The sequence below is a fragment of the Dasypus novemcinctus genome, chromosome 10, assembly GCF_030445035.2.
Source record: "Dasypus novemcinctus isolate mDasNov1 chromosome 10, mDasNov1.1.hap2, whole genome shotgun sequence".
Lineage (NCBI taxonomy): Eukaryota > Metazoa > Chordata > Mammalia > Cingulata > Dasypodidae > Dasypus > Dasypus novemcinctus.
Window position 1 is genome coordinate 19,674,277 of NC_080682.1, and position 13,960 is coordinate 19,688,236.

A 13,960-nucleotide genomic window follows, 5' to 3' on the forward strand; every position below is an offset into this window, starting at 1 on the left:
CTGGGCATTGCCTGGGATTTGGGAGAACCTGTCACCTCTGCCTCAGCACCTTTCAAAAGAAGATAAATCACACTCCCCACCATCTTGAATGGGGGCAAATTCATAGAGAAGGGTGACTTGGGGAATGAAGGACTTGCTGCAGAATTGGGGGTGTTGGGGTCCCAGGCATTAATCAGGTCTAACCAGAAATGGAATAATTATTATATCTTATTATATACCCCCTTTCCCTCTGTCATCCCGATTCTCCTTGGCAGCAGCATTAGCAGCCACCTGAGGGTGAATAGATGAGTGATGAGGAAAAGGGTAATGACTGCTGTTTATTCTCATGGCTCCTTTGGGCAACAGCTGCCCACTCCCATTACACACTGTAGTTGATTGCAGGAAAACCCTGGATCTCTCCCATTCCCTTTTCCCATCCAACCCCAAATGTTATTGTCCAAACATGACTGGATAGCAGCTTTTGTTTCTTCACCGTATAATGTGGGTCTGCTAATATTGCCAGAAGGTGCAATTTTTGGGTTACAGCCATAATGTTAGCTATTCAGTCATATCAGCAGGGAAAAAAAATGGCTTGTTTCTGCTGTACTTGAGTCTTAAGAAAAAGGAGCCATAGTTTGGTGACAATTTACAAAGCCTTTACTATCACCTGTATTTTAAAATGGCAGACCCAAACTCCTGGAAGAAACAAGCTCTGGACAGACTATGCACTCAGCTTAAAAAGAAAAAGGAATCTCTAGCTGACCAGTTTGACTTCCAAGATATATATTGTATTCAAGGAGAAGTAGAAAAAATTGGCACTTTTTGAAGTATCTGGGATTATACCAGTCATAACAAATAATTACGAAGAAAATATCCCGAAAGGTGTGCAAGATTCTAGCTATTCCCTGGAAAGTTCCATAGAGATTTTTTTACAGAAGAATGTGGTACAGCATCACGTTCCTCAATACCAGTCTATGAGAAGGGATGTAACTGGCTGTACTCAGGAGATGGATTTCATTCTTTGGCCTCAGAGTGATATTGAAAAAACTGACTATCTCCTGTTTTCTAGGCAGAAGGAATCTGATGGGCCTTTAAAGCTTGTTGAGGTGAAATTTGAGTTTCATCACAATGACTATGAAAAACAGTTTCTTCATGTACTGAGCTACAAGGACAAGACTGGAATCAATGTCAACAAATCTAACCAACCAGTGTTCTCTTCACTGACAGACAGTTGCAGACTCAAAAAGAGAAAAAAGTTTCACTAGAACAGGGTTTCTTAACCAGAGGTCCATGGACCTCCAAGGGGTCTGTGGGAAGATTTCAGGGGGTCTGTGAACCTGAATTGAAAGATTCAAAAAAACATTATTCTTATGGGGATGTGTTGGTGTGAAATAAATATTAAATAATACATAGTATAGTATGGACTTAGTATGTTTTTTTGTGATGTAGTGTGTTCAGAGTACAGTGGATAACTGCCTACAAAAAGACTGGTAAGGATGGCAGAGCTGGTTTTGACACTGTGGAAAAACCTGAATTTCTAAATGTCTGCTGAAAATGACCTCTTGAACAGAAGTTGAACCATGTTAGGTTATCAGGTATTGAAATTATGGTAAAGTTGTAAAACATAATTTTAAATAATCCTAAAACTTAATTTAAAGACATGCTGATATTGTGTGTCAAAAAACTATCTTCCACTACATTCTGAGAAGGGGCCTGTGGTTTTCATCCTACTGGTAAAGGGGTCCATGGAACAAAGAGGTTAAAAACCATTGCACTAGAGGGTTGCAAAAGTAGAGTATATCTGGAGGCAGAAGAATCACCAAATTTGAAGACAGGTCAATTGAAATTATATAGTACGAGCAGGAGAAAAGAAAAAAGAATGCAGAAAAATGAATAGAGCCTATGAGATCTATGGAATGACATCCAGTGTACAAACATACACATAAGGACATCCCGGTGAAAAGGAGAGAGAAGACCAAGAAAAAATATCAGAGCACATGATGGCCCCAAACCTTCCAAATTTGATAAAAGACATGAACCTACACAACCAATATGCTCAATGAACTCCAAGTACGATAAAAGAAATCAATGCTGCGATGCACTATAATCAAACCATCAAAACTAGATGGAGAATCTTGAAAGTAGCGAGAGAAAAGTGTCTCACGTATAAGATTAACAGCTGATTTCTCTTCAGAAATGGAGAAATGGAGGCCAGCAGGCAAGGGGGTGACATATTTGAAGTATAAAAGAAAAAACTGTCACCCAGGAATTTTATATCTAAACTATTCCACTAAAAATATGCAGAAGTTAAGACATTCCTAGATAAACAAAAGCAGATAGCTGATAGGCAGTTAACCTGCCCCACAGGAAAAGCTAAAGAGAGTTCTTTAGGTTAAAATGAAAGAGCACTAGACAGTGATGGAAAGTTTTACGAAGAAATAAAAACACTGGTAAAGGTAATTACACAAATAAATATATTATTGTACTCTTGGCATGAAACTCCTTTTTTTTTCCTTTATGATTGGAAAGACAAATGTATACAACAATAATCTATGTTAATAAGTACACAATATAGAAAGATACTGTGACAATAACAACATAAAGGGGGAGATGTAGCTGTAGAGAAACACACTTTCTATATACTATTGAAGCTAAGTTGATATTAATTCAACCTAGATTGTTATGAATTTAGGATGATGAGTGTATTCCCCAGAGTAACCAACTAAGAAAATAAAAAATGCAAAGAAAAGGAAATGAGAAGGGAATAAAAATGTCACACTATAAAAAATAAAACACTTCGTAACTAATTCTATGAGGCCAGCATTACACTGACACCAAAAGCCAAATAAAAAAACCCACAAAGAAACCTATAGACCAATATCCACAATGAATACAGATGTGGAAATCTTTAACAAAATACTAGCAAAACAATAGGATTCTAAGGGTAGTTCAAAATGAAATCAGCCAATGTAATATACCACATTGGTAGAATGAAAAACAACAACACAAGATCATTTTAATTGATGCAGAAAAAGCATATGACAAAATTCAACTTTCATAAGAACACTCAATGAACTAGGAGTAGAAAGGAACTTCCTAAACCTGGGAAAGGGCATTTATTAAAAAACCAAAGCAGGAGTTGCAACTCTGCTGAGGCTTAGGGCCCATCTGGCACATGGCTATAACCCACTGAATGTACTGGGGAAGAGTGTAAACTACAATGTTAACTACAACCCATGTGATGCAGCAGTGCTCCAAGGATGTATTCACCAAATGCAATGGATATGCCACGATGATGGAGGTGGTGGTGGTTGTGGGAGGAGGGAGGTGTGGGGTGTGTGAGAACCTCTTATATTTTTTAATGTAACATTTTTTTGGTGATCTATGTATCTTCAAAAAAAACCCACAGCATGTTACCATCAAGACCAACTATTACCACATATTTACATTAGACTTTATTGAACATTCTATATACTCTAGCATCTTCTCCCCCTTCTCATTCCACATTTAATGGTTGGGCTTGATGATAACACATTATCATGAATGTATTAAACACTGATGATTTATGGATGTGTTAGTTGAAAGGGTAGTCTAGAAAGATTAATGTTAATTGGAGGACAGCTGGAGGATAATATTGGGAATGAATAACAATGATTTTTGAAGTAGATGAGGATTGTGGTTAATAATATAATATAAGAATGTCCTAATACAAGGTGTTAAGAATGTGGTGATACATGGGGGAAATATAACGTATGGACTATAGTTAAGAACAATATTGTAATTTTTTGTAGCAAAAGCAAAGTTGGTACTATATAATTCTAAGGTAAAAACAGAATATGGGGTTTGGGCTTATAAAGTATGAATATGATTAGGCATATGCGGCTGGGGCGGCTGGGGCAGCACCCCGATGCTGACGGGGGGGTTTGGAGGGGTCAGACTAGACCGCAGTGGCGTCTAATGCTACGGCAGACAGCATCAGAGGGGCTCTCAGGCGTGGAGGACGCACGGCGATGGGAGGAAGAATGCCGCGGAGACTAGGTCTGTGCGCAAGTCCGTTTTATTAAGGAAGTGCAGTGGGTTATATAGAGAATGAGGAGGGCGGGGTAGAGCAGGAGGAGTGAGGGCTACAGGGCGGCTGGGGATAGGCAGAAGCTTGTGGGCGGACTTGTGGTTTTGTGCCGTTAGCTGTTACTAGGGAAGTGGGCAGATTTTAGGTTAGGGTGCAACAGGCATATTTTTCTTTTTTTTCATTAGTAAGGAGATAATGACTAAGTCATTTAATTAATCTGTGCCCATCTGTGTATCGTTCTGAACACTAGAGGAACAAATGAGTTAGCAGTTAGAATTAGATGAAATAAAAGTGCCTGGGGAAAAAAAAAACTTTTTAAGAGTAATGTTTCCATAACTTGTTAAGCTGTCTTTTTCTGTTCTTTTATTTTTGTGAATTTGAAATAAAGCTGTTAATTTAAAAATAAGTAAAACTAGAAAAAAGGATAAAAAATAACCCCACAGCTAACAGCATATTCAAAGATGGAAAACTAAAAGATTTCCCCTAAGATCAGGAACAAGACATATATTTATCTTGTACTACAAATTGTAGTACAACTACAATTGGATGTTGTACTAGATGTCCTGGCCAGACTCATTTGGCAAGAAAAAGAAATAAAAGGCATCCAAATTGGAAAAGAAGAAGTAAAACTACCTCTATTTGCAGAATACACGATCTTATATGTAGAAAATCATAAAGAATTTCCACAAAAAGTTATCACAGCTAAAAAAGAAATTCAGGAAAATTCTAAGTTATAAGATCTACAAACAAAAATCAGTTTATTTCCAAATATTAGCAATGAACAATTCAAGAAAGAAATTAAGAAAACAAATGCATTATAAAAGCATCAATAAGAATAAATTATATATGAATAAATTTAACCAAGGAGGTGCAAGATATAAAAACTACAAAACATTGCTAAAAAAAAAATGAATGAACAGCTATATTAAATGGAAAGATATCCTATGTTCACAGAATGAAAGACAATATTGTTAAGATGGCAAAAGAACCCAAAGTGATCTACAGATTCAATTCAATTCTGTCAAAATTCCAATCACCCTTTTAGCAGAAATTGACAAGTTGATCCCCAAATTCACAAAGAACCCAGATTCACCAAAACAATTTAGGAAAAGAACCAAGTTGGAGAAATCACTTTGTTCTTTCTGATCTCAAAATTTACTACAAAGCTATATATAGTAATGAAGACAGTGTGGTACAGGCACAAGGTCAGACTAAGGTTAAACACATAAAGCAGTGGAAAAGAATTGAGAGCCCAGAAATAAATCCATATATTTATGGGCAACTGATTTTCAACAAGGGGATAAAGATTATTCAATAGTCTCTTCAATATATGGTGCCAGCACAACTGGATTGCCACACACAAAAGAATGAAGTTAGATTCCTACACCTCACACCATATATAGGGCTTACCCCACCTAAATGTAAGAGTTAAAACTTAGAAAACATAGGGGTAAATCCTCGTGACCTTGGTTTGGCATTGAATTCTGATGATACCAAATGCACAACCAATAAAAGAAAAAATAAACAACATCAGCAAAACTAAAAATCTTTGTGCTAAGAGAGTAAGAAGGCAAACTACAGAATGGGAGGAAATATTTGCAAATCATGTATCTGATAAGGGTCCAGTATCCAAAATATACAAACTCTTACAATTCAACAACAAAAAGACAACCCAATTTAAAAAACTGGCAAAGGTCTTAAATAGGCCTTTGTCCAAAAAAGCTTTACAAATGATCAAAAGATACTAATTCTCTTGAAAAGATAGTAATTATCATTAAGGAAAAGCAAATAAAAATCATAATTAGATACTACATCTCACAGCACTAGTGTGTGGAGGAAAAAAAAAGAGAAAATGACCAGGATGTCAAGAAACTGGAACGCTTTTAAGTTGCTGATGACAAGATAAAATGGTACCACCACTGGGCAGCAGCTATGGCTCAATCAGTTGGGCTCCAGTCTATCATATGCAAGGCCCTGGATTCGTGTCTCCTGGGGCTTCCTTGTGAAGGCACCCTCGCCCGCATGCTGCGGGGAGCCGCTGGCCCGGGCACCGCGGAGTACCACCGAGCCCACAAACGCTGCAGAGAGCCACCCAGCCCACAAGCACCATAGAGAGCTGACTCAGGAAGGTGACACAACAAAAAGGGAGACGAGCAAAAAAAACGCAGAAGAGTGCGCAGTGAACAGACACAGAGAACAGAGAGCAAGCAAGCCACGGGGGGATGGGGGGGAATAAATAAAAATAAACACAGACACAGAAGAACACAGCAAATGGACACAGCGAAGAGCATGCAAAAAGCTGCGGTGGGGGGGATAATTAAAAAAAATGCTAAAAAAAAATGGTACCACCACTGTGGAAAAGTTCCGTGGTTCCTCAAGAAGTTAAACATACAATTACCCTATGATCCAGGAATTCCACTTCTAGATATATTTGCAAAAGTAGTGAAAATAGGTATTCAACAAAAACTTGTCGGGAATGTTCAGAATAACACTATTTCACAACAGTCAAAAGGAAATATCAAGAATAGGAGTAAAGTGCTTATTATGTATAGGGTCTCCTTTGGGGTGACACTTTAAAACTAGAAAAAGGCAATGGATACACAACACTGTTAATTTTGTTCTGTGAATTTCACCTAAAACAAACAAACAAAAAACAAAACAAAACCAAAAACATCATTAAGTGTTAGAAATTAACAGAAAGACAGCCCATACAATAGGACAATTGAGACTAGATATGCAAAGCTTTTTCTGTGTTTCTACATAAAAGAAAATTTTTAGTTGCTTCTTATAATGGCAGTTGACTTTGAAGGTGCTCCCTGATATACAAATAGCAAGAAAGAAGAATAAAAAGCCATAATATCCTGGGTGGAGGAAGACTTCAGGTAAGCCACTACTTGAGCACCACACAGGCACAGAGAATACAACCACATTCTTCAAGGGGCAAGAAGGGACAAAGAGTTTGGTACTATTAACTGAGACAAAAAGGTACTGGTACTGCTGGCATAATGTAGAGTGATTTTTCTCAATTTTATAGCAAGATATAATTCCTTCAAAACATGCTAACATCAAATTCCAGAAGATAAAGATACTCTGTCATGATAAAGTACTTTAAATTAAGAGGATCATCTTAATATTATCTGGTCCTGACCTTCAGGATGCCCCATCTTTCTAAGGAAGCTTAAAGAAGTGAAATGACTTGTTCAAGATTATGAAGCTAATATTTGGTTGTTGGATAAAATGGTGTGGTTGTGGTGGATCTGAACTCAAATTTATCTAAGTCTAAAGTCTGTATTCCTTTCATTATTACCACATCTAATGTAAAAGAAGATGTCTTTTACATTAAGTCTAAGGCCTTAATCCAGATTTGGCTCATTTCCATCCAGCCTTGGGCACAAGTGACTAGAGAAGGCCACTTTATATGTAATGTACCGACCTAAAAGATCACAAGGATTATTCCATGAAAGTAAATTTTTAATGTAAAACCACATATATTTTCTTGTTTCATAAAAAGGAACTAGAAGAATTTTCTTGCCACTGAAAACCAGAAAAAATGCTGAATGTGAGTTTCATATTCCAATCCTACTGACTCATTTTAAATCAACAAGAGTGTGTGTATATGTGTTGATACTTAAATTAGATTTTTATTTCTTTTTCTAGGCATTTTCCTGTTTACTATCTATTTCCTTTCTTACTTATTAAAAAGAAGACATGAGCCATCTGAGCATTAATGGAAAGGAAGGAGAGGTATATAAAAACATTAAAATTTTGCTCATAGATTTGAGAATGTAAAAGGATGCCATCTCCTTGAAACTGCAGGTCTGAAAACTAGTGTTCATTAACTTAATAGTATCTGTAGCTAAAAATTAGCCCAATATTTAACAACTAAGCTTGCAAAACTATGGCTGGACTCTTTAAGGATGACCATAAAGGAAGCAGGAAGGAAGAACACATTAAAAAGTCCTGGTATGAGAACTGAAAGAACTGAAAGGAAGAAGGACCAATATGATTGGCACAAAGAAAGCATCACAGAAATTGTCATCACTTGTAATGCAGTTGAGGCAGCAAGCAAAAGTCAATTCAAGAAAATAAGTGCAGGATTTTGGGGTGGGGGGGTGGGGTGTGATAATAAAATGGGCAGACCTTGACCTTGTTGATATGTAGAGGTTAAGAAACAGGAGTCATGGGTTATTTGGCTTCTGTCCCCACTATTCCACTAAAATATCTCTTGTTAAGGTCCCTAATGCCTTTCATGTTGTTAAATCCAGTGGACATTTTTCAGTTCCCATCTTACTTGACTTCTCACTAGCTTTTGACAGAAGTTGGCTTCTATGATGTCACACGTTCTCAGTATTTCTCCCACATTCCTGGATGCCCCTTCTCAGCCTTCATAGATAAGTTTCTCTTTTGGACTATCCTTTACATCTAAATGCCAAAGCTCACTCCTACTGCCCCCTCTTTGTATTCTACACTTACTCCATCTGTAATCTCATCTACTTCTGCCCATCAAATAGTATTCATCACAATAGAGGCCACCTTCAGTGTTTCAATATGCAATTAACATATTAGGTGAGGATGGTGGTAGTGCTATAACAGTGAGGTATGCCCCAAGAATGGGAAAAGATGAGTTGCTTTTTAATAATTCAATTTGAAATCAATACATAATGAAAAAAATAGCACTTATGGTAATTCACTTAAAAAATGGATCTAGCACATGATCTAACCTAAAGACTAATAATCCTAACACTGTCATGTGACGGTCACTGTTCTAAATAGTTAACATGTATTATTCTCACATTTCATTCTCAAAATACCCCATGAGGTAATTAATCCTACAATTTATAGATGGGCAACTCACACATGGAAAAATTAAGGAAATCTCAGCAAACCACATGGTTAACATATAACAGTGCAAAATTCAAATACACATAGTCTATATGAAGTCTGCACTTTGGTTGTTATGCTATACTACCCTCTTTACTGTTCTTGCCAAGGCGACCAATGTTGATCAGGGGCTCTTACCTTTCTGTGCATGGACCTATCTGGGGGTATGGTAAAGTCTTTAAACCCCTTCTCCGAAAAATACTTCTAAGTGTATAAAATAAAATAGGATTTTAAAGGAAATAAGATCACAAAGGAAACATTATTGTGCAATATAGTTAAATCCAGACTCTTTGAACTAAAGCTAATGGCTATTTTTCCAGTCCTAATCATATTTAATCTTTTGGCAGTATTTGAAATTACTGACCTAGCTACTACCTTCTGAAAACTCTCTGCATTTAACTTCAGTTACAATTTTTCTTCTTAAGACATGTCTCAGTTTCACTTGGGCTCTCTTCTTGCTCTACACTATCATGACTTTAAATGTTGGTGCTCACAGGCCTGTTTCTCTTCTCACTGAAAACACTATTCTTAATCTCATTCACTCTCAGGATGTAGTTACTATCTAAATGCTGATGATTCTTAAACACACAACTGCAGTGAGGACATCTAAAGTCCAGATCTTTATAAGCAATTGTCTACTGGCCATTGCCACTTAAGAGGCAGGTACTTCACAAGACAGACCTCATCACCTTTATCCTCAGACCTGCATATGTTCCACTGTTCTCTGTAATGGAACAGATATGGCTCATTAAGTTCTTAACACCTCAGGCATTAAGTGCTTTAAACACACTGTCTCAAGTTAACCTCCTCAACAAACTTGAGAAGTATGTACAGAGGCTCACAGAGGTAAAAGGACTTCCCCAAAGTCAGAGTGTAATCGACACTTCAAAGTCACTCGACCTTTCTCTCCCTCTCAAGTACAATCATGAGATCTGTCAATTCTACCCTTAACAGCTGTGTTGAAAGTTTATATTTTTACACACAACATTGCCCCTTTATTTAGGCTACATAATCTCTTGTCTAAATCTCTCCAACAGCCTCCAGTGTAGTCTCCATATCTGTCTCTATACTACTAGCTCACTGATAATCTTTAACACCATATCACACATTGTTTCACCACCAGGCCTATGCATATGCTATTATTGCCTGGAATATTCTCCATTCTCTCAATCTTGAAAATCTATTAAAACTTCCTGAATAATTTTCTAAATCACCTACTAGCCGTAAGTAAGGACAAGCTACACGGTGACCTTTTTTATTCACAGTGGCTGACACCTGGTAGGTACTCAAATATGAAGAATGAAAAAGGCAGTAGAACCACAAAAAGAAGAAATCAGAGACAAACACGTATATAGTATGCCCATTCCAAGTAAAATTCTGGATAGTTTGCTGAATCAAGCTGATTTGAATAAATGGTTTTGGTAGGCAAAATCTAAGATGGAATCCAAATTCCAGTCCCTGATATATATGCTTTATATAATCTCTTAAGTAGGAGCAGACCCTGTGAACGTGAAAGGATATCATTCACACGATTACGACAGGTTATATGTGCATCCAACGGGATTTTGCAGATATCAGTAAGGTCCTTAATCAATTAACTTATTCAAAAGATATATGATCCCGGGTGGGCCTGACTTAATCAATGAGCAGTTAAGAGAGACAAGAAAGAGCAACTGACAATCTCCCACTGGTCTGGAAGAAAGCTACCTATGGAATGGAGAATTCTCTGGTCGCTGAGGCCGTAAGTTCTACAGCTACAAGGAAATGAATTCTGCCACATGAGCACTGAAGAGGTCCCTGAAACTCAGCAGCCCCAGCCCATAGCCTACCGAGAGTTTTATGAGACTGAGCAGAGGATCCAGTTAAGCTTTGCCCAGATTCCTGATCCATGGAAACACATAATAAACAGGTATGTTTTAAGCTGCTATATTGTGATGTGTTACACAGTAAAAGAAACCTAGTACTGTAAGTCAACTTGGGAGGTCCTGCTATACCTATAGAAAAGGATGCATGATGCTATGAAATGTTGGACTTATATAATTCTCCTCATATAAGTCCACCAAGCAACCTTTAATCATTTAGTTTCATGGCAAAGCACAGGGTTTGTGTTTAGGAACAATAAAAAAGTCCATGAGAGATTGCATATAAAACCCCGGTGAAGAAATATAAGATGCAAATATGACACAAGCAGATGTCTGACAGGCACTTGTACAGGAGGGCCTGCCTTCCTGGAAAGCTGTCCCAAGGCTGCCATGTTATAAGGATGCTGGTCTGATTTACTGGGGGATGAGAGCCTATCTCAGTATGTCAAAGGACTGTCAATGCAAAGTACCAGAAATGGGCTGGCTTTTATAATGGGAACTTTATTATGGTAAAAGCTTATATGAAATATCCAAATCAAACCACTATCAAAGATGCTTTCTCACAAAAGTCACCTACTGTTATCTTAGTGTTCTTCCATGTGGCAATAAGGCAATTCTGTGGCTCTGCCAGTCTCTAGCTTGTCTCTCCCTGAACTCAGTTGGGACCAATCAGTCATTTCTCCTTGAATTTTGGCTCCTTGGTCTCAGGGTTTCTTTCCTTGAGCTCAGCTGTGGGTAAATCCGGAGCCCGTCCTCTCATGTGGCCAGAGCAAATATGGCAGCCTCCTTTCTCTGTGTGTGTTTTTATCAGATCCAGCAAGAGGGCAGAAACTTCAGTCAGGCCTAACTAGTGTAGTCCAGTCAAAAGGGTCTCACACCCAGAGGAATGGATTAGTTAAAAAACATAATGCTTCTTTTTTGGGGATTCATTAAAGAACTTCAAACTGTCAGAGACCATGAGGAAGAAAACCCTGGCATGTTGACTCACAGTCAACATTAACTACTGCAAACAAGCGAGGCCACCTTGGCCCATAGAGTGGTTTCAGCTATTAACTCGGGAGAGAGCAGCAGAAGAACCATGCAGCCAACCCAGAGAATCATGAGAAACAATATATCATTGTTTCAACACACTAAGTTTGGGGTATATGTTAGGCAGCAAAAGATGACTGACATTAACCAAATCTTAACTTTTCTTATGCCTCAATTTCCTCATCTATAAAATGAAGGGATTGTAAGAGAAAAATGAAATTATTTCCGATTTAAACATTATGATTCACTCTTCACATTCCTAAGTGTAAAGAACAAAACAACAACAGGACAGATCTGGATGGGAATGAATGTTATTCATGCAGATTAGACAGAATAAAAATAATATTAAAATTAATCAAGGTTTTAGGTTAAAAGAGTGTCCTGGAGACTTCTAGTTAAGGATAGCAGACTGAATACATTTTCCCCAGCTGTTTCCTCCTAAAACTTCAGTAAAATAACTGAAAAGGAATAAAAATGCCTAAGACTCACAAAGTCAAACAAACGTAATAAAGAAGAGTAGACATGATTTCAATGAAATTTTAGAAGACCAAAACCTGGAAAGTGACTTTGGACATCAAATAAAGTTTAAATGTAAACTTGAAGGAGGGGAAGCAAACAAGAAACATGAAAAATATGATTTTTTTTTTTAAACCACATTACTCCAGAAAAGGTCACGGTCACAAGGGAACTCTGAAAGTGGGGGTGTAGGGTATGACTGAAAAGAGGGAGAACAGGTACAAGTTTTTAAAAGGAGAAGTTTGAACATCCAGACTGCTTCACCCAATGCTGCCAGCAACTACTTCTCATAACAATACCTCCATTACAGCGGAGGTTTACCATTTAGGAGAGGAACTAGACAGGCTCTGGAGTCAACAAGTTTATGATGGCAGAGGCCAGAGAACGGGGGTAATTAAATATAAGCAAAAACATTAATGTTGAGGAGCCTCCTCACCCAACTTCCACCACCCCACCCCCCATGTAGCAAGAAATTTAAAAATTTCTCTCTAAACAAAATGACCTGGCCCATAGAAAGACTATTCCAACCTAATCATTACATGAGAAACAGAGTTTAATTCATTCACACAAAGCTTCCAAACAGTATTTCAATACTTCACTTCAAAATCAAAAGACAATTAGGGAACTTCAGAAACCTGAAGAAAATCTCTACCAAAGAAGACTAAACAAAATGGGAAAAACAGCTTAAAGGGAACAAGCAATTCAGGGAACAGAAAAAAAACCCACAAATATATATAAAATTACGATAGCAAAAATTAAAACTTTGACGGAAGGGTTGAAGATAAACTGAGGAAATGACTGAGAAAATATTAACAAATAGAAAGGGTTAAGAAATGGTCTAAAAGAAAAAAGAAAAACTTAAAGGACAAAGCAAAAGTGACAGTCATGAAAAGAAAATAAAAAAGCATAAAACTTGATCCTAAATTAAGGACACAGGTTTTCAGAATGAAAGTCTCAGGTGAATGAAAAAACCTATACACACACATCACTATGAAGTTTCATTACATGAGGGTAGAGAATATTTTTAAAACTTCCTGAGAGAAAAAAAACAAAAACAGTCGAATGGCATCATTTTCAAAAGTAACATCAGAAATAAGACAAGGAAGCAATATCTTCAAAGCGAAACCTCATATAAAATATGAATATGGGTGATACTGCATACTCATATACAAAATATAAATAGAAATATACTAAAGAAGAGGAAACAATGTTATGTATGGCAGGGGAAGCAAAAAGATTGAAAGGTGATGCATTTTGTTTTAATTATTACTGGAATAATGAAAATGCTCTAAAAATGGTTGAAGTGATGAATGTACAACTATGTGATTATATTTAATACCAAAAACTACTGATGGTACACTTTGGATGGATGTATGCTTTACAATTATATGTATCAATAAAACTAATTTGCTAAAAAAAAATTCTTTTAAAATAAAGATGACTTGCAATTTGGAACTGTGTTTGAGAACAGAATAAAGATTATTTCTTGGAATGCAAGAATTCAAATTTTACTCCTCCCCATTAACCCTTTCTAAGGAAAAACAAGTAGATATGCTCCAGTGAAAGGATAAAGCAAGAAAGTGAAGACATGAGACCTGGAAAAAAAGAGAAATCAATTCAGGAG

At 37.1% G+C, this 13,960-nt stretch overlaps 1 protein-coding gene and 1 pseudogene across 1 annotated transcript in view; one reads left to right on the forward strand and one right to left on the reverse strand.

The window, feature by feature from the left end:
• The window catches only part of ZFP91 (ZFP91 zinc finger protein, atypical E3 ubiquitin ligase), a 56,825-nt gene that overhangs the window by 15,107 nt on the left and 27,758 nt on the right, over positions 1-13,960 (reverse strand). The window lies entirely within an intron of this gene.
• On the forward strand, positions 659-1,369 carry LOC139439743 (uncharacterized protein C6orf62 homolog pseudogene; annotated as a pseudogene).